Source organism: Lolium perenne, chromosome 7 (assembly GCF_019359855.2).
Source record: "Lolium perenne isolate Kyuss_39 chromosome 7, Kyuss_2.0, whole genome shotgun sequence".
In the NCBI taxonomy this organism is placed as follows: Eukaryota; Viridiplantae; Streptophyta; class Magnoliopsida; order Poales; family Poaceae; genus Lolium; species Lolium perenne.
In genome coordinates, this window is record NC_067250.2 from 17,620,694 (window position 1) to 17,632,767 (window position 12,074).

A 12,074-nucleotide genomic window follows, 5' to 3' on the forward strand; every position below is an offset into this window, starting at 1 on the left:
AAGAATATATAGCAATTATTACAATACGGAAGTTCAAGGACATATCGTTCAAGCTTTAGCAAGTGTTCTCGTCGTAGGATCAGGTTGTACGCCTAGGGGGGAATGGACGGCAGCCCTCAAGCGAGTTGAACGGCCTCTCATCACGCGACATCTCCAAGCGAAGTTCTATCTCGTCATTAGGTGGTAGACCGTAGCCGTAGAAGAACTCGCCAGACCTACCGTTGACATCCTGCAGGATTATCGTGCAAATGAACTGCTGGATGTGACCCCAGTTCTTTCTAATCTCTCTATCAGGGGCATCCGCCATGTTTGCAAACCTGTTTCTGAGATTCTCTGGCAGCAACATGTAATCTGCGTACTTTATGTACTCCTGCATCTGTAGGATGGCATACCACGCGTCCATCCCATTGTCTTGCATCGACTGCTTGAGGCAGGGGAAGTTGGTTGTGTGGGTTAAGACCAAGCCTTCTCGGGATTTCCTCTCTACTTTGAGGGGGTCTGCCTTGTTGGCGAAGCCGGTGAGAGCATCATTGAGAAGGGCCTTGATGTGGGTGTAGTCTTTCTTGTGGTCCCTACCCGAGTCGAGATAGACTGCATGCGAGTGTTGCGGGTACACGACGATGAGGGTGCAGAACTTATCTCTGCGGAAAACACACGGATTATGTCAACACCCAGATTTTTAAGTCCAGATGCCTATTATGCCGTACATCGCAATCCCAGGAATATTGTTTTTGCGAGACATAATAGTTGAATATCATAGAGTCATCATTTATTACAACATATAATCGTCTTACAAGAGTAGATCACATGATCCAATATTACAATAGTAGTTGATCTATCGATCAACGAACATCACAAATAGCGGAAGCGAGGTAGTAGTGGCTATCTAATCCACAGGCCAACGCTTGACGTCAGGAGCAGTCCTAGTTGTCGTAGACGTCCTGCTGTCCATCTTCCTCGTACTGCTGTTCACCTTCATAGTCTAGCCATTTGAATAGCCAGGGACAAAGCCATGAGTACTTTTAAAGTACTCGCAAACTAATACTAGTGTAAGCACTATCAATTATTAGTAAGGGGATACTAAGCTCTAGGTTTATTTGCATAAAGCCAAATTTATTTCATAAACATTTAGAAAAGACTCTTCATTTGCTAAACGAACTCAAGTGGGAACATTAGTGTCATTCCCACAACTCTGTTGTGATTCAATTCAAAGTCACCTTTCAATCCAAATCGCAAGTCACCATTCATATTTTTAGAAAAGTTCTGATGACGGAACAGTATGGCCTTTCCAACCGTCCATAACCGTGGACACGGCTATTCGAATAGTTCTACACTCTGCAGAGGTCGTACACTTGTGCCACAACATTTGCAATAATCCGTCAGGGTTAACTGGCCCTGATTTACCATACTCCGTATGCGGACTACCAACCATAACCTTTCACTTACATACCCTAGTATAGGCACCTCTCCCCATGAGCTTGGCCTCCCGGTGAAAACCGCAGTCAACCCGGGAACTGCACAGGGCTTGGGCCGGACATTCACCTCATATTAACATCATTTCTCATCAGTTCTTTTGTTGTAGAGGCAGCCTCCAGCCTAACCCCGATGACGCTTGTTTAGAGGGAACCCATACTAAAGCACATAAATTTCTAGTTAAGCCCTTACCCATATTGGGTATTGTGGGGGTACTTTCAAATTGGAAGGGTATCGCATCCGAACCCAACCATCAGTTTTCGTAAAATTCACCAAGTCATTCATCAGTCATATTCACCTTCAAAATCTTTCAATAGAATGACTCATCATTCCAAGGTTTTCAAAGTCATTGGTTTTCACAAGTTCCCATCTCTAGTAGTCAATTTTAGTTTAGCACTAGCAACTACTTATGAGGGATGCTAAGTATCTTGGATTGCTCTAGGCTAAGTTTGATACTCTTGCACTACTCCATAACTAGACTAAGTGAGTCAGGAATCAAAAAGATACTTTGATAAACAAAATTTAGTAAAACTTGTAAAGTAAAAACTTGGGATAGGAGCAATTAAGCATAAAATAAAAATAATGGTGCCTTGCTCTTGTAGAGCTTTGCACAAGGGAACCTTGCAAGAGTGTTAGCTTGCAAGAATATTAGCTTGCCTTGATTGGTGAGGTGATCAAAGTTTTCTGGCTCTTCCTCCTGGTAGAAAACCTCCTCCTCTTGATAGTCTCCGGTACTAGCGTCTATAAACGAATACGAGGATACAATCACCAAACAACACTTAGGCAGTCTTTAACTAGCCTTAATGGCTCACACAATTGATCTAGCATCACTACTTAACATTTATCCAAAAATTATTCTAGGGTTTATTTAATATTAGGAAAATAATTTCCTCTCATTAAAAATTGGAATTAGGGTTTTTCTTTGGTTTGGGAGAAATAATTTCCTCTCATTGAATTCTTCTTACGATTTAATCTTCTCAAATAACCAGGGAGGATCACATGTTGACCAAGGTCAACACTTCACATTTATTATTTGAGAAAAGTGATTTAATTGAGATTCATCATCTCATGTGATTTAAATAACCATTGCAAATTAAATACTATTTTGATTTAAATTCTACAAGTGAGCAAGTATGAACCTATGCAGTAGAGGTCATCATATTACTTCATAATATATGAGACCATGATTTAAATGAGATGCTACACCTCATAGATTTAAATTCTAAAATTTGGATATAGTTTAAATGGACTAGTATTGACTACATAGCCAATATTCTGCTTCTAGCCCATGATCATATACAGAACATATATCATATTTTTACATAATAAATTAGAGTTTGTTAAATGTGAATTATTTCAATTGGATTTACTTCAAAATTCACAATGGTTGAATTTTAAGATTTATTTGAATACAGAAAAGTATCTGTTTTGTTATTTTTATCATTTGAATTTAATTACGAATTTGGACATGAGGCCAGTGGCATTATTTAGATAATTTCATAAGCTTTCCAAATATATAAAATTGGTTAAATTTGGTGTAGTAGATTTCAAACTATTCAAATTTTAAGTGGGCAGCAGTATTGGATTTTAGCTAAATAGGTTAAATCATTTTTGAATTAATGGGCCACGCGGGAAAACCTAACGGGCCTAAATGAATTACACAGAGTAGCACGGCCCAGCAACACAGCCCATGTGCGCGGGCCGCCTGACGAGGTGGGGCCTGTGCGTCAGTGACTATTAAACACCGAATCGGTACATGCTAACCTGGCCCGTTGGATTAGATCGAGGATCTACGGTGGAGCTTCGTCGTCATCGACGGTGGAGAGGAACGTGCTGCTCCGGCGAGGTAGGGGGTCGGCGGCGTGATGGAGGTTCCCGCGGGGCTGGCGCGGAGGCTAGGCGACGTTGTCGACGACGAGGAGTCGACTGGTACCGTCGGCGAGGCGTGGGGTGGCGTCAATCGTCGGCGGCGAGGAGCTACTGTGGCGGCGGGTTCCGGTCGAATTCCAGCGAGAGGCAGGCTAATTGAGGAGGGGAAGGTGTTGAGGAGGATCAGAGGGATGAGAGCAACTTGTTGGTGTGAAAGATTTGAGCGCGGGAGCTCTCCTTTTATAGGGGGTTGAGGTGCTGCGGGTGCCCGTGGGAGGTCGTCCATGGCGCCGGCGTCTGGAGCGGCGAAGGGGTAAGCTAGGGGTCGCGCTAGGTTGCTGGGGTCATGGAGAGTACGACGCGCGTGAAGGGGCAGCGAGGGGAGGACGATGGCAGGCTGGCGACGTTCGAGTGTCCTCAGTACGGGTGCGGCAGAGCTCGGATCATTGCGACGATGACGAGGCGTCCGCGAGCTAGTGAGCATGTCCAGTAGGTAGCTGGTAGTGTGGTGATGGCGCTTGCAAGAGGGCAAAGCGAGGGGAGGACGAGGGCGACCGGACACGCACGCGTTCTGGCGCGTCCAGGATGGTGCTGGTGCACGCTCACCGCGTGCCTGGCACGTCCTGGGCTTGTCTGGGCGTGTTTGTTCTGTCCAAAGCCGGGCTTGATTCGATCCAGGGAGGGTACAGGCGTGATCAGGGAGGTGCAAGGAAGCTTGCTGACATGCTGAAAGAGAGAGGGGGGAGCCAGAGAGATGAGTGGCATGGTGGTGTCCTTTGGCTCGGCATGATGAAGTTCTAGCTCATTGCACCTATTTTAGCAGGGCTGCAGTGCATAGGATGATGCAGAGGAGGTACAAGGGTGTTGATGATCACATTTCGAAAGGGGTTTAGCCCAAAATCCAGAGGATAATAGCATGTCTCACATTTCCAGATTTGTGCACCCAAGGTGCTCGACACAATGGCCGCAAGAAACTTCTTTTAAAAATTTGAAATTCTTTTTGGTGCACTTCATTTATATAAATAGAGGAAGGGGTTTGTGGTGGTGGTGGTCAATTTGACAAAGATTTGTGAGTTTTCAAATTTGGGGTTATCTTCTCATAATTTCAAAGTCTCCACTTGTCACTTCTCTACTGGTCAACCTGGTCAACATTTGCAGAGATGGTCAACATGAAAGTTGTTGAACTTGACATGGTCTTGGATGACATGGTCATAGTTGACTAAGTTTGGTTGAGGAATCAGAAGATAAATGGGTGCAAAGTGGTGAAGATAATAAAATTGAGACATATGACCATTATCATATGTGAATTGAATTTGAGATTTTCTTTGATTTGATTCTTGTTTCTTTGATGCATTTGTGTTTGTTTATCATATATAAGTATTCTACAAGCAAGAGATCAAGCAATGGTGGCCTTGGTTGAAGATTTGCAAATTTGGCTAAGTGTATGTGAGGGAATTTTGGGGATTTTCTCACTATGTGATTTCTCTCCATTTGATTTGACTTTGGTTGATTCTAATGTGATTCTTATGGGTTTAGAAACATGTTCAACCCATTGAAACCATTTCAAATGGTCTTGTTCAAAGATTTGCAAATTTGGCCTTAATACATAAGAGGTGAGGTGTCAAATTTTACTAAACTTGTAAATGGTTGATCTTGCTTTACTTGGGCATGGGTTAGGGTCACTTTAGTGTTATATTAGGTTGAGAGATGGTTTCCCATCCTTTGGGCAAGGTTTAAAGTCATAGGGCAAAATTAGGTGAAATGGCTATGTGCCACATATGCCTCTATGCATATGTTGCATTTGAATTTTAATTTGACTTGGATTGGCCCAATTGGTGGTGTTGAGTGTTGAAATGGTTTATAGGAGTGATCCAACCATTCACAACAAGTCTTAGGGTCATGGATCTCAAATTCACAAATTTGCTATTTTACTCTCATATGCCTCTATGGCATTTTTAGTTTCTTTTTAATTTCTTTGGAAACCCCTTGGAATTGGTTTGATAGGTACTAGGTAAGGTGTATGAAGGTTTTCCAAACCTCTAAACAAAGTGGAAAGGTCTAGGGTAAAGATTTATAATTATAGCCATAGGCACATATGCCTTTTTCTTATTTATCTTCCTTTTATTTTATTTTAACTAAGATCATGAAAAGAGGGGTGGGGTTTAGGGTTTAAGATTATTTAAAATACTAATAACAAGCAATCATGGCAATAGCACAAGAATTAAGCAAGATCACTATGTATCAAACTTAATTTAATAAAAGTTTTTGTTGGTTCCAAAATTTGGAACTAGGGAAATTCATTTATTTTGTTTTGAATTTTTGGGATGTTACAAACCCTTCCCCCTTAAACAAATCTCGTCCCGAGATTTTAAGAAAAGTTAGGTTCCTAAGAGAGATTGAGCCTTTTATTAGCAGGAAGACATACTTGGCATGGTCTGGGGTGCTTCCTGAGCTTCAGTGGCAGTCATGTGGTAGAGGCGGCTGTTGTTGTTGTTCTGGTTCCTTCTACCGGCGAAGCGACGCTGTTGCTGGGTAGGTGCAGCGGTGTTGGCGGCAATCTTGGCAAGCTTCTTGGGGCACTCATTGGAGTAGTGACCCACAACTCCACATTCATAGCAGTTGATCGTGGATTTGTACTTCGGGGTGACGGGGATGGCATTGCTTCCAGTCCTCGGGCCTGTGTTCGTGTTGTTGTTGTTCCCATTGTTGCTGTTGCTGTTGGGGTTGTTGTTGTTGTGGTGGCTGTTGTTGTTGTTACCTCCGGGCTTCGGGGGTCCTCCGTTGTTGTTGTTGTTGTTGTTGGGGCGATAAGTCTGAGCAGGGGGCTTGCTGTATCTTGGGGTGAATCCTCCAGAGGAGTTGTTGCGGTACTTCTGGGTATGGTGGGGTCCATTCTAGTTCATCATTCTGCGCTTGCGGTTCTCATTGGCCTGATGCAGCTTTCCTTCCATCTGTATGGCTGAGTCTACGAGGGCTTCCAAGTCAGCGAACGGAATGTTCACTAACACAGTTTGCATCTCGTCGTGCAGTCCGTTCAGAAATCTTTCCTTCCTCTTCTCATTGGTGTCGGTCTCATCCGGGGCGTACCTTGACAGAGTAAGAAACATGTCGCGGTATTCCACCACGGACATTCTTCCTTGCTTGAGTTCGCGGAACTCGTCTCTCATCTTCTTGATCAGTCCTTGAGGCACATGGTAGTTGCTGAACTTCAGCTTGAAGTCTTCCCATGTCATCATCTGTCCCGCATTCATTGCACGGGCACTTGTCCACCAGGCTCTGGCAGGTCCTGACAGGTAGTGGGTGGCAAACAGTACTTTTTCTGCGGCTTCAACTCCCGCAACTTCGAGGTTATTCGCCATGGTCTGGAGCCAGTCATCAGCATCTAGGGGCTCTTCAGTCTTGTTGAACATCGGTGGGTTGGTGTTCTGAAAATTCTTTAGCTTTGACCCAGGGTGATCATGGTTTCCATGGCCTTGATTGTTCTGAGCTATCTGTTGCAGTGCAGCAATGTTGGCTTGGCGTTCAGCTCTCTCGACTTCTCGGTCTGCCATCATCATCTGCAGCAGTTGCATCATGGTATCTTGGGTGGCGTTGCGGGTTGGTGGGGCCATCTGAACATTGAGGTAGATGATAAGATAAGAGGGAAATTTCTAGGGTTTGTTTTGTTAAAGTTTAAAAAGTTCATAAATTGAAAACTTGAGTAGTGTTGCGGGGGTAAAAACCAACAACACTTTTTCATTCATACCAAACATCACATATTACAAAGCTAACACACCGTTGGTTTGAAGAACCATTCATCGCTCTACGATACAAGGGGATCCTGATACAACTCACACATACGAAAGTGCTTTAAATGAAACTACTCTTCAGGGTGGAATTCTTCGTCTTCACGGGTAATGTGCTTGGCGAGAGGCGAGGGCGTTGTCCAAATCCCTGCGGGTTTTGTACATCCTGAAGTCCTGGTGTGCTACATAGGGGTTTATCTCTGTGTGCGGGGGCATGGTCATCGGTCTTCCCATGGGGTCATGTCTTGGGTAGTAGATGAAGCGAGTGTTCTTGATCTTGTTCTCATTTTGTCCGCACAGACGGAAAATTGCTTCTTGCATAGCTCTTACTAGTCCTTCCTTCCAAGTGTTTCCCGTTACAGAAAACCAGATGGTTTCCCATACCGGGGCATCATGCCTTCTTCTTAGATCAGTAGAAACGTCCCACCGAGATGGTTCTCCGGAGTGGTTTTTGAGGGGTATTCCGAAGAACTCGGGATACGGGTGGCCTAGGTATTCCACTAGTTGCTTCAAATCCTTTTCGGACGTTAGGTCTCCTCCGCGACCAAGCTGATAGAACTCCCATTGGTACTCCATCTGTGAGCAATGAGGATGAGTAAGTTAATGAAGTGATCAAGTGTGCAAAATTTTATGTACAATTACAAAGAAAAGTAGAGCGTGGATTTATTCTTTTGAAAAGATCTTAAGATAAGGGTGAGAATAAGTTTTCAGAAATATTCACTTTCTTTGTTTTGAAACTAAGTTTTTCGGACGTCCATTCTAACTAGGGTCTCCTAAGGTCAAACAATGGCTCTGATACCAACTTGTCAACACCCGGATTTTTAAGTCCAGATGCCTATTATGCCGTACATCGCAATCCCAGGAATATTGTTGTTGCGAGACATAATAGTTGAATATCATAGAGTCATCATTTATTACAACATATAATCGTCTTACAAGAGTAGATCACATGATCCAATATTACAATAGTAGTTGATCTATCGATCAACGAACATCACAAATAGCGGAAGCGAGGTAGTAGTGGCTATCTAATCCACAGGCCAACGCTTGACGTCAGGAGCAGTCCTAGTTGTCGTAGACGTCCTGCTGTCCATCTTCCTCGTACTGCTGTTCACCTTCATAGTCTGGCCATTTGAATAGCCAGGGACAAAACCATGAGTACTTTTAAAGTACTCGCAAACTAATACTAGTGTAAGCACTATCAATTTTTAGTAAGGGGATACTAAGCTCTAGGTTTATTTGCATAAAGCCAAGTTTATTTCATAAACATTTAGAAAAGACTCTTCATTTGCTAAACGAACTCAAGTAGGAACATTAGTGTCATTCCCACAACTCTGTTGTGATTCAATTCAAAGTCACCTTTCAATCCAAATCGCAAGTCACCATTCATATTTTTAGAAAAGTTCTGATGACGGAACAGTATGGCCTTTCCAACCGTCCATAACCGTGGACACGGCTATTCGAATAGTTCTACACTCTGCAGAGGTCGTACACTTGTGCCACAACATTTGCAATAATCCATCAGGGTTAACTGGCCCTGATTTACCATACTCCGTATGCGGACTACCAACCATAACCTTTCACTTACATACCCTAGTATAGGCACCTCTCCCCATGAGCTTGGCCTCCCGGTGAAAACCGCAGTCAACCCGGGAACTGCACAGGGCTTGGGCCGGACATTCACCTCATATTAACATCATTTCTCATCAGTTCTTTTGTTGTAGAGGCAGCCTCCAGCCTAACCCCGATGACGCTTGTTTAGAGGGAACCCATACTAAAGCACATAAATTTCTAGTTAAGCCCTTACCCATATTGGGTATTGTGGGGGTACTTTCAAATTGGAAGGGTATCGCATCCGAACCCAACCATCAGTTTTCGTAAAATTCACCAAGTCATTCACCAGTCATATTCACCTTCAAAATCTTTCAATAGAATGACTCATCATTCCAAGGTTTTCAAAGTCATTGGTTTTCACAAGTTCCCATCTCTAGTAGTCAATTTTAGTTTAGCACTAGCAACTACTTATGAGGGATGCTAAGTATCTTGGATTGCTCTAGGCTAAGTTTGATACTCTTGCACTACTCCATAACTAGACTAAGTGAGTCAGGAATCAAAAAGATACTTTGATAAACAAAATTTAGTAAAACTTGTAAAGTAAAAACTTGGGATAGGAGCAATTAAGCATAAAATAAAAATAATGGTGCCTTGCTCTTGTAGAGCTTTGCACAAGGGAACCTTGCAAGAGTGTTAGCTTGCAAGAATATTAGCTTGCCTTGATTGGTGAGGTGATCAAAGTTTTCTGGCTCTTCCTCCTGGTAGAAAACCTCCTCCTCTTGATAGTCTCCGGTACTAGCGTCTATAAACGAATACGAGGATACAATCACCAAACAACACTTAGGCAGTCTTTAACTAGCCTTAATGGCTCACACAATTGATCTAGCATCACTACTTAACATTTATCTAAAAATTATTCTAGGGTTTATTTAATATTAGGAAAATAATTTCCTCTCATTAAAAATTGGAATTAGGGTTTTTCTTTGGTTTGGGAGAAATAATTTCCTCTCATTGAATTCTTCTTACGATTTAATCTTCTCAAATAACCAGGGAGGATCACATGTTGACCAAGGTCAACACTTCACATTTATTATTTGAGAAAAGTGATTTAATTGAGATTCATCATCTCATGTGATTTAAATAACCATTGCAAATTAAATACTATTTTGATTTAAATTCTACAAGTGAGCAAGTATGAACCTATGCAGTAGAGGTCATCATATTACTTCATAATATATGAGACCATGATTTAAATGAGATGCTACACCTCATAGATTTAAATTCTAAAATTTGGATATAGTTTAAATGGACTAGTATTGACTACATAGCCAATATTCTGCTTCTAGCCCATGATCATATACAGAACATATATCATATTTTTACATAATAAATTAGAGTTTGTTAAATGTGAATTATTTCAATTGGATTTACTTCAAAATTCACAATGGTTGAATTTTAAGATTTATTTGAATACATAAAAGTATCTGTTTTGTTATTTTTATCATTTGAATTTAATTACGAATTTGGACATGAGGCCAGTGGCATTATTTAGATAATTTCATGAGCTTTCCAAATATATAAAATTGGTTAAATTTGGTGTAGTAGATTTCAAACTATTAAAATTTTAAGTGGGCAGCAGTATTGGATTTTAGCTAAATAGGTTAAATCATTTTTGAATTAATGGGCCACGCGGGAAAACCTAACGGGCCTAAATGAATTACACAGAGTAGCACGGCCCAGCAACACAGCCCGTGTGCACGGGCCGCCTGACGAGGTGGGGCCTGTGCGTCAGTGACTATTAAACACCGAATCGGTACATGCTAACCTGGCCCGTTGGATTAGATCGAGGATCTACGGTGGAGCTTCGTCGTCGTCGACGGTGGAGAGGAACGTGCTGCTCCGGCGAGGTAGGGGGTCGGCGGCGTGACGGAGGTTCCCGCGGGGCTAGCGCGGAGGCTAGGCGACGTTGTCGACGACGAGGAGTCGACTGGTACCGTCGGCGAGGCGTGGGGTGGCGTCAATCGTCGGCGGCGAGGAGCTACTGTGGCGGCGGGTTCCGGTCAAATTCCGGTGAGAGGCAGGCTAATTGAGGAGGGGAAGGTGTTGAGGAGGATCAGAGGGATGAGAGCAACTTGTTGGTGTGAAAGATTTGAGCGCGGGAGCTCTCCTTTTATAGGGGGTTGAGGTGCTGCGGGTGCCCGTGGGAGGTCGTCCATGGCGCCGGCGTCTGGAGCGGCGAAGGGGCAAGCTAGGGGTCGCGCTAGGTTGCTGGGGTCATGGAGAGTACGACGCGCGTGAAGGGGCAGCGAGGGGAGGACGATGGCAGGCTGGCGACGTTCGAGTGTCCTCAGTACGGGTGCGGCAGAGCTCGGATCATTGCGACGGTGACGAGGCATCCGCGAGCTAGTGAGCATGTCTAGTAGGTAGCTGGTAGTGTGGTGATGGCGCGTGCAAGAGGGCAAAGCGAGGGGAGGACGAGGGCGACCGGACACGCACGCGTTCTGGCGCGTCCAGGATGGTGCTGGTGCACGCTCACCGCGTGCCTGGCACGTCCTGGGCTTGTCTGGGCGTGTTTGTTCTGTCCAAAGCCGGGCTTGATTCGATCCAGGGAGGGTACAGGCGTGATCAGGGAGGTGCAAGGAAGCTTGCTGACATGCTGAAAGAGAGAGGGGGGAGCCAGAGAGATGAGTGGCATGGTGGTGTCCTTTGGCTCGGCATGATGAAGTTCTAGCTCATTGCACCTATTTTAGCAGGGCTGCAGTGCATAGGATGATGCAGAGGAGGTACAACGGTGTTGATGATCACATTTCGAAAGGGGTTTAGCCCAAAATCCAGAGGATAATAGCATGTCTCACATTTCCAGATTTGTGCACCCAAGGTGCTCGACACAATGGCCGCAAGAAACTTCTTTTAAAAATTTGAAATTCTTTTTGGTGCACTTCATTTATATAAATAGAGGAAGGGGTTTGTGGTGGTGGTGGTCAATTTGACAAAGATTTGTGAGTTTTCAAATTTGGGGTTATCTTCTCATAATTTCAAAGTCTCCACTTGTCACTTCTCTACTGGTCAACCTGGTCAACATTTGCAGAGATGGTCAACATGAAAGTTGTTGAACTTGACATGGTCTTAGATGACATGGTCATAGTTGACTAAGTTTGGTTGAGGAATCAGAAGATAAATGGGTGCAAAGTGGTGAAGATAATAAAATTGAGACATATGACCATTATCATATGTGAATTGAATTTGAGATTTTCTTCGATTTGATTCTTGTTTCTTTGATGAATTTGTGTTTGTTTATCATATATAAGTATTCTACAAGCAAGAGATCAAGCAATGGTGGCCTTGGTTGAAGATTTGCAAATTTGGCTAAGTGTATGTGAGGGAATTTTGGGG